This window comes from Mesoplodon bidens, assembly GCF_964165515.1.
Source record: "Mesoplodon bidens genome assembly, chromosome: 2".
Taxonomy (NCBI): Eukaryota; Metazoa; Chordata; class Mammalia; order Artiodactyla; family Ziphiidae; genus Mesoplodon; species Mesoplodon bidens.
This window is the reverse complement of record NC_138177.1, coordinates 103,747,616-103,753,285: the sequence shown is the minus strand read 5'-3', so window position 1 is coordinate 103,753,285 and position 5,670 is coordinate 103,747,616. Positions and strand designations below refer to the sequence as shown.

General features: G+C 33.6%; 1 pseudogene across 1 annotated transcript; it reads right to left on the bottom strand.

Annotated features, from left to right (window-relative positions):
• Nucleotides 1-2,847: 2,847 nt before the first annotated feature.
• On the bottom strand, nt 2,848-3,348 carry LOC308612027 (serine palmitoyltransferase small subunit A-like; annotated as a pseudogene). The gene has a single exon. The product of its transcript is annotated as a serine palmitoyltransferase small subunit A-like (transcript).
• Between the last annotated feature and the right edge of the window lie 2,322 nt (nt 3,349-5,670).

Below are 5,670 nucleotides of genomic sequence, written 5' to 3'. Positions count from 1 at the left end.
TGAGGCTTTGGAGAAATGAGAACACTCATACATTGGTGATAGGAATGTAAAATGATGCGCCATCTTTGGAAAATGGTCTGGAAGTTTCTCAAATGGTTAAACTTAGAGTTAACATATGACCTAGCAATTCCACTTCTTGATTTATAGCCAAGAGAAATGAACACATATGTCCACCCAAAAACTTGTATATGAATATTCATAGCAGCACTATTCATACTGGCCCCAAAGTGGAAGCAACTTATTTTTTTTTTTTTAATTATTTATTTATTTATTTATTTATTCATTTATTTATGGCTGTGTTGGGTCTTCGTTTCTGTGTGAGGGCTTTCTCTAGTTGCGGCAAGTGGGGGCCACTCCTCATCACGGTGCGTGGGCCTCTCACTATCGTGGCCTCTCATTGCGGAGCACAGGCTCCAGGCGCGCAGGCTCAGTATTTGTGGCTCACGGGGCTAGTTGCTCCACGGCATGTGGGATCTTCCCAGACCAGGGCTCGAACCCGTGTCCCCTGCATTGGCAGGCAGATTCTCAACCACTGCGCCACCAGGGAAGCCCGGAAGCAACTTATGATGAATCAATAAATAAAATGTGGTATACCCATATAATGGACTATTATTTAGCAGTAAAAAGGATTTGCAGTACTGATATATGCTACAGCATGCATGAACCTTGAAAACATTATGTTAATTGAAAAAAATCCAGTCACAAATAAATATATATTGTATGATTTCATTTATGTAAAATGTTCAGAATAGTCAAATTTATAGAGACAGATATCAGTTTAGTGTTTGCCTTGGGCTGGGGGTGGAGGTGGGAGAATTGGAGGGCTAAGTGGTGTGGGATTTTTTTGGGGAGGTAATGAAAATATTTTAAAGTTGATTATGGTTATGGCTGCAAAATTCTGTGGCTATGCTAAAAGCCATTAAATTGTGCACTTTAAATGGATGAATGTATGGTATGTAAATTATATCTCAATAGAATTGCTTAAAAAGAAAATTAAAAAGGTGTACAAATCCTAAAGCAACCACTAAAATACAAAACAGAATTATATTTAATAGACCAAAGACTGGAGGTAAAATGGAATCATAAAAAATACTCAATCCAAAAAAGTTTAAAAAAAGAAAAAGAGGGAACAGAAAACAAATAGGACAGATAGAAAACAAAAAATAAGATGGTAGATTTAAACCTTACCATGTCATTAATTATATTAAATATAAATGTCTTAAAACACCCCAAGAGGTTGTGGAGTTGGATTGAAAAAAGCTGCCTACAAGAAGTACGTTTAAAAATCAAAGATACAAATAGCTTAAACTTAAGTAAAAGAATGGAAAGAAATATACCAGCCTAACACTAATCAAAAGAATGATAAAATGACAATATTAATTTTGGACTAGATAGATTTTTGGGCAAGGATATTTCTAGAATTAAAGAGGGTCACTTAATAATAAGAAAGGGCTCAACTGATCAAGAAGATAAAAATTCTAATGCTAATGCACCTAATAACCAAGCTTCAGACACATGAAGCAAAACCAACAGAACTGCAAGGAAAAATATACAAATCCACAATCAAAGTCAGAGATTTCAACATCTTTCTCTTGCTAATTAATAGAACATGTAGGCAGAAAAGTAGTAAGGATGTGGAAGACTTGAACACTATGAACCAACTTGACCTAATTGACATTTATCAAACACACCACCCAACAGCAATAGAATATACATTCTTTTCAAGTATCCACAAATCATTTACCAAGATAAGTTATATTTTGACCAAAAAATCAAGTCTTAATAAATTGAAAAGAATTAAAATGATACAAAGTATGACCACAAGGAAGTAAAACAGAAATCAATAATAAAGCTATCTGAAAAATCCCCATTTATTTATTTATTTATTCTCTCTTTGAATTTAATGAGTTTACATCAAAAAATTACGTAGTCATTTTACATTTAAGGAATAAAAATCTTTTTTTAAAAAAAAAAGCAATACAAAGAGTGAGAGGATTTTAACCAAGTTTACATTTCTTTTTGCTATAGTTTTTAACAATTCATCTCATCATTTACAATGTGCAAATGCATTTGCAGCACCCATTACAATCATGACACTAAATTTAAGGAAGTACATTGTTACTAATGGCCCTCAGAGGAAACTGATTTACCTTCTATTAAAAACTCTACAAAAAAAACACCTCTACAATATATAAGCATTATGTAATAATGCTACTTCACCAACATTTGTCACAAGAACCATCACCAAAGTTTTCTGGAAATGAGTTCACACACAAATTAAATATTTAAAAGGTGAAATGTTCCTTATTTTAACTTCAGCAAGATCTTTCTTTTTCATTGTTAAGAAACACTTTAATAGTTTTAAAGTAAAAGCTGTTAAGAGTAGAGTCCAGATAGCTAAAACTGTACTCCTGAGTTCGAACTTACAAATAAGTCTTTTGTAAATAGTTCTCAATAAAATATCCTCCCTCCCCAGCCCCCTGCCCCAAATTTTGAATTTTTTCTTACAAAACTTTGGTCAAGAATAGAAATATATCCAGGCAGATATGTATGCCATATGATAGCAAGAACAGTAAAGCCCAACTAATGACTTTGGGTTTTAGAAATAGAAGGCAATTAAAATGTACTCAAAGTTACATTAAGAAAAGCTTTCACTGGGTAATATTGAAACAGTCACAAAGGTTAAGAAAATACTGATATCAAAGTACAAATGACTACAATGTTAAAATAGACAAAAACTACTATACAAGAGCCTCTTTTAAAATTAAAAATAAAGAACACAACACATGAGTCAGGATTGTTTTCCTGTTCTACTCATAAATTTTAGTCTTTATATTCAGAGGGTTGGTTATGTTGACATCTAGTAGAGTTTCTTATGATATCTGATGAAGTCTCGTTCCAACTTCAGACGGTGGCTCTTCCCTAAAGAACTTCTTGATTTCGGTCACATCTTGGTCACTGTACAATTTCAAAGTAGTGCAGTATCGCCATGATGTGCTAAGGCATGAAGACATATCCTGTGTACAGTGCCATCCCCACGATGAAAACCAGCATGGATTTGAACACAGTCTGCTCCCAGGGCTCCAGCATGTACAGTGCCATGACCAGCAGGTACTGGTAGTAGAACCAGGACATCTGTTTCCAGGCCCGCGCCAGCGCCATCCTTGCCACGCGCCTCCCGCGTTGCAGCCAAACGTCAGTCTCCCCATATATTTAGATATTAAATAACACACTTTTAAATAATCCATAAGTGAAAGAAAGCAATCCAAAGGACATTACAAATTATTTTGAATTGAGTTAAAAGAAAAATATGTGAATGACCATCAAGCAGTGCTTAGGAGGAAATATACAGCATTAAACTCATATATTAAAAAAGCATTGTTTCAAATCTTGACCAATATTCTACCTTAAGAAACTGTATGTATGTAAAGCAATTATACTCCAATAAAGATGTTTAAAAAAAAGAAACTGTAAAAGGAAGAGCAAATTAAGTCCAAATAAGCCAAAGAAAGGAAATAATAAATTAAGAGTAGAAATCAATGAAATGGAAAACAAAAAATCCCCAAAAGAATGAAGAAAATCAATGAAGCCAAAAACAGGTTCTTTGAGAAAAATCAATAAAATTGATAAGCCACTAGCCTGACTGAGGAAGTACACAAAAAAAAGAAGACACAAATCATCAATATCAAGGTGAGAGGGACATCACTACTGAGTCTACAAACATTAAAAAGATAGTAAGGAAGTATTATGAACAACTTTATACCAATTAATTCAGAAACCTGTATGAAATATATAAACCACCAAAGCTTATTCATGAAGAAATAGATAATATGAAAAGCTTTACATCTATTAAAGAAATAAAATTTTTAGTTAAAAACTTTCCCATAAAGAAAATTCCAGGCCCAGTTTACTTCGCTGTTGAAGACTACCAAAAGATAAAAGAGAAATAATAAAAATTGTATGAAAAGTCTTCCAGAAAATTGAAGAGGAAGGAATATTTCTTAATTCATTGGATGAGCCCGGCATTAAACAAGTACAAAAACCAGACAAAAACAATAAAATAAAACCACACGTCAATATTCCTCATGAATATAAAGGCAAAGTTTCTTAACAAAGTTTTAACAAAATAAATCCAATAATGTATACAAAAGATAATAGATTATGACTAAAATAGTTTATCCTAGGAACGCAAGACTGGTGCAACATTTGAAAATCAAGCAATGTAATTAACCACATTCGAACTCACATGCACACACACACGCACACACAAACACACTCAATAGATGCAGGGAAAACATTTGACAAATCTTGCATTCATTTCCAATGAAAACTTTCAACAAAGTAAGACAAAGGCTGTATCTGAAAATTTTACAGCTAAACGTGTAGTTAATCATAAAAGACTGAATGCTTTCTTCTCTTAGATTCCAAACAAGGCAAAAATGTCTATGTTCACCTCTTTTATTCAACATTGTATTAAGGCTGTAAAAAGACATTAAAAACATAGATTGTAGAAGAAGAAAGAAAACTGTTTTTACTTATAGACAGCATAAACATCTATGTAGAAAATCCTAAGAAACTATATTTAAAAAGCTACTATAGCTAGGAAGTGAGTTATCTTTGTTGAAGTATACAAGGTCAATATAGAAAATATATAAAGATACTAGCCACAGTAAAGAATCAAAATTTAGAAATCTATACTAGTTTTTTGTTTTTGTTTTTTTGCGGTATGCGGGCCTCTCACTGTTGTGGCCTCTCCCCTTGCGGAGCACAGGCTCCGGACGCGCAGGCTCAGTGGCCATGGCTCATGGACCTAGCCGCTCCGCGGCATGTGGGATCCTCCCAGACCGGGGCACGAACCCGTGTCCCCTGCATCGGCAGGCAGACTCTCAACCACTGCGCCACCGGGGAAGCCCTATACTGTTTTTAATAGCATTGAAAATATGAACTATTGAGGAATAAATTTGACAAAAGATGTTGAAAACCTGTATACTGATAAGGACAAAACATTACTAAAAGAAATTAAGGAAGATCTAAATAAATGGAAGATATATTCATGGATCAGAAGACTCAATATTGTTAAGATGTCAATTCTCCCCCTATAGATTCAATACAATCCCAATTATTAAAAAAGGTCAGCAGAATTTTGTGTAGAAATTGACAAGTTGATTCCAAAATGTATATGAAGATGAAAAGAATCTAAAACAGTCAAAACAACTTTGGAAAAGAATAAAGTTGTAGGACTTACACTATCTGATTTTAAGACTTATAGAGCTACAGACATCAAAGTGATATGGTATTGGTGTAAAGATAGATAATAGAACAGAGTAGAGAGTTTGGAATTAGAGCCACACATATATGGTCAATTGATTTTTCATAAATGAGTAATGCAAATCAATGGGGAAAGGACATTATTTTCAACAAATGCTAGAACAGTTGGATAGAGCCATATGTAACAGAATGAATCTCACACTATACACACCCTATATACTCTTACCTCACACTATTTACAAAAATTAATTCAAAATGAATCATAGACTTAACTGTAAGAGCTAACACTTTAAAATTTCTAGGAGAAAACATATGAGAAAATCTTTATGGCCTTGGGTTTGGCAAAGATTTCTCGAATAGGACGCAAAAAGCATGAAAGAAAAAAATCCATTGTGTTCATTA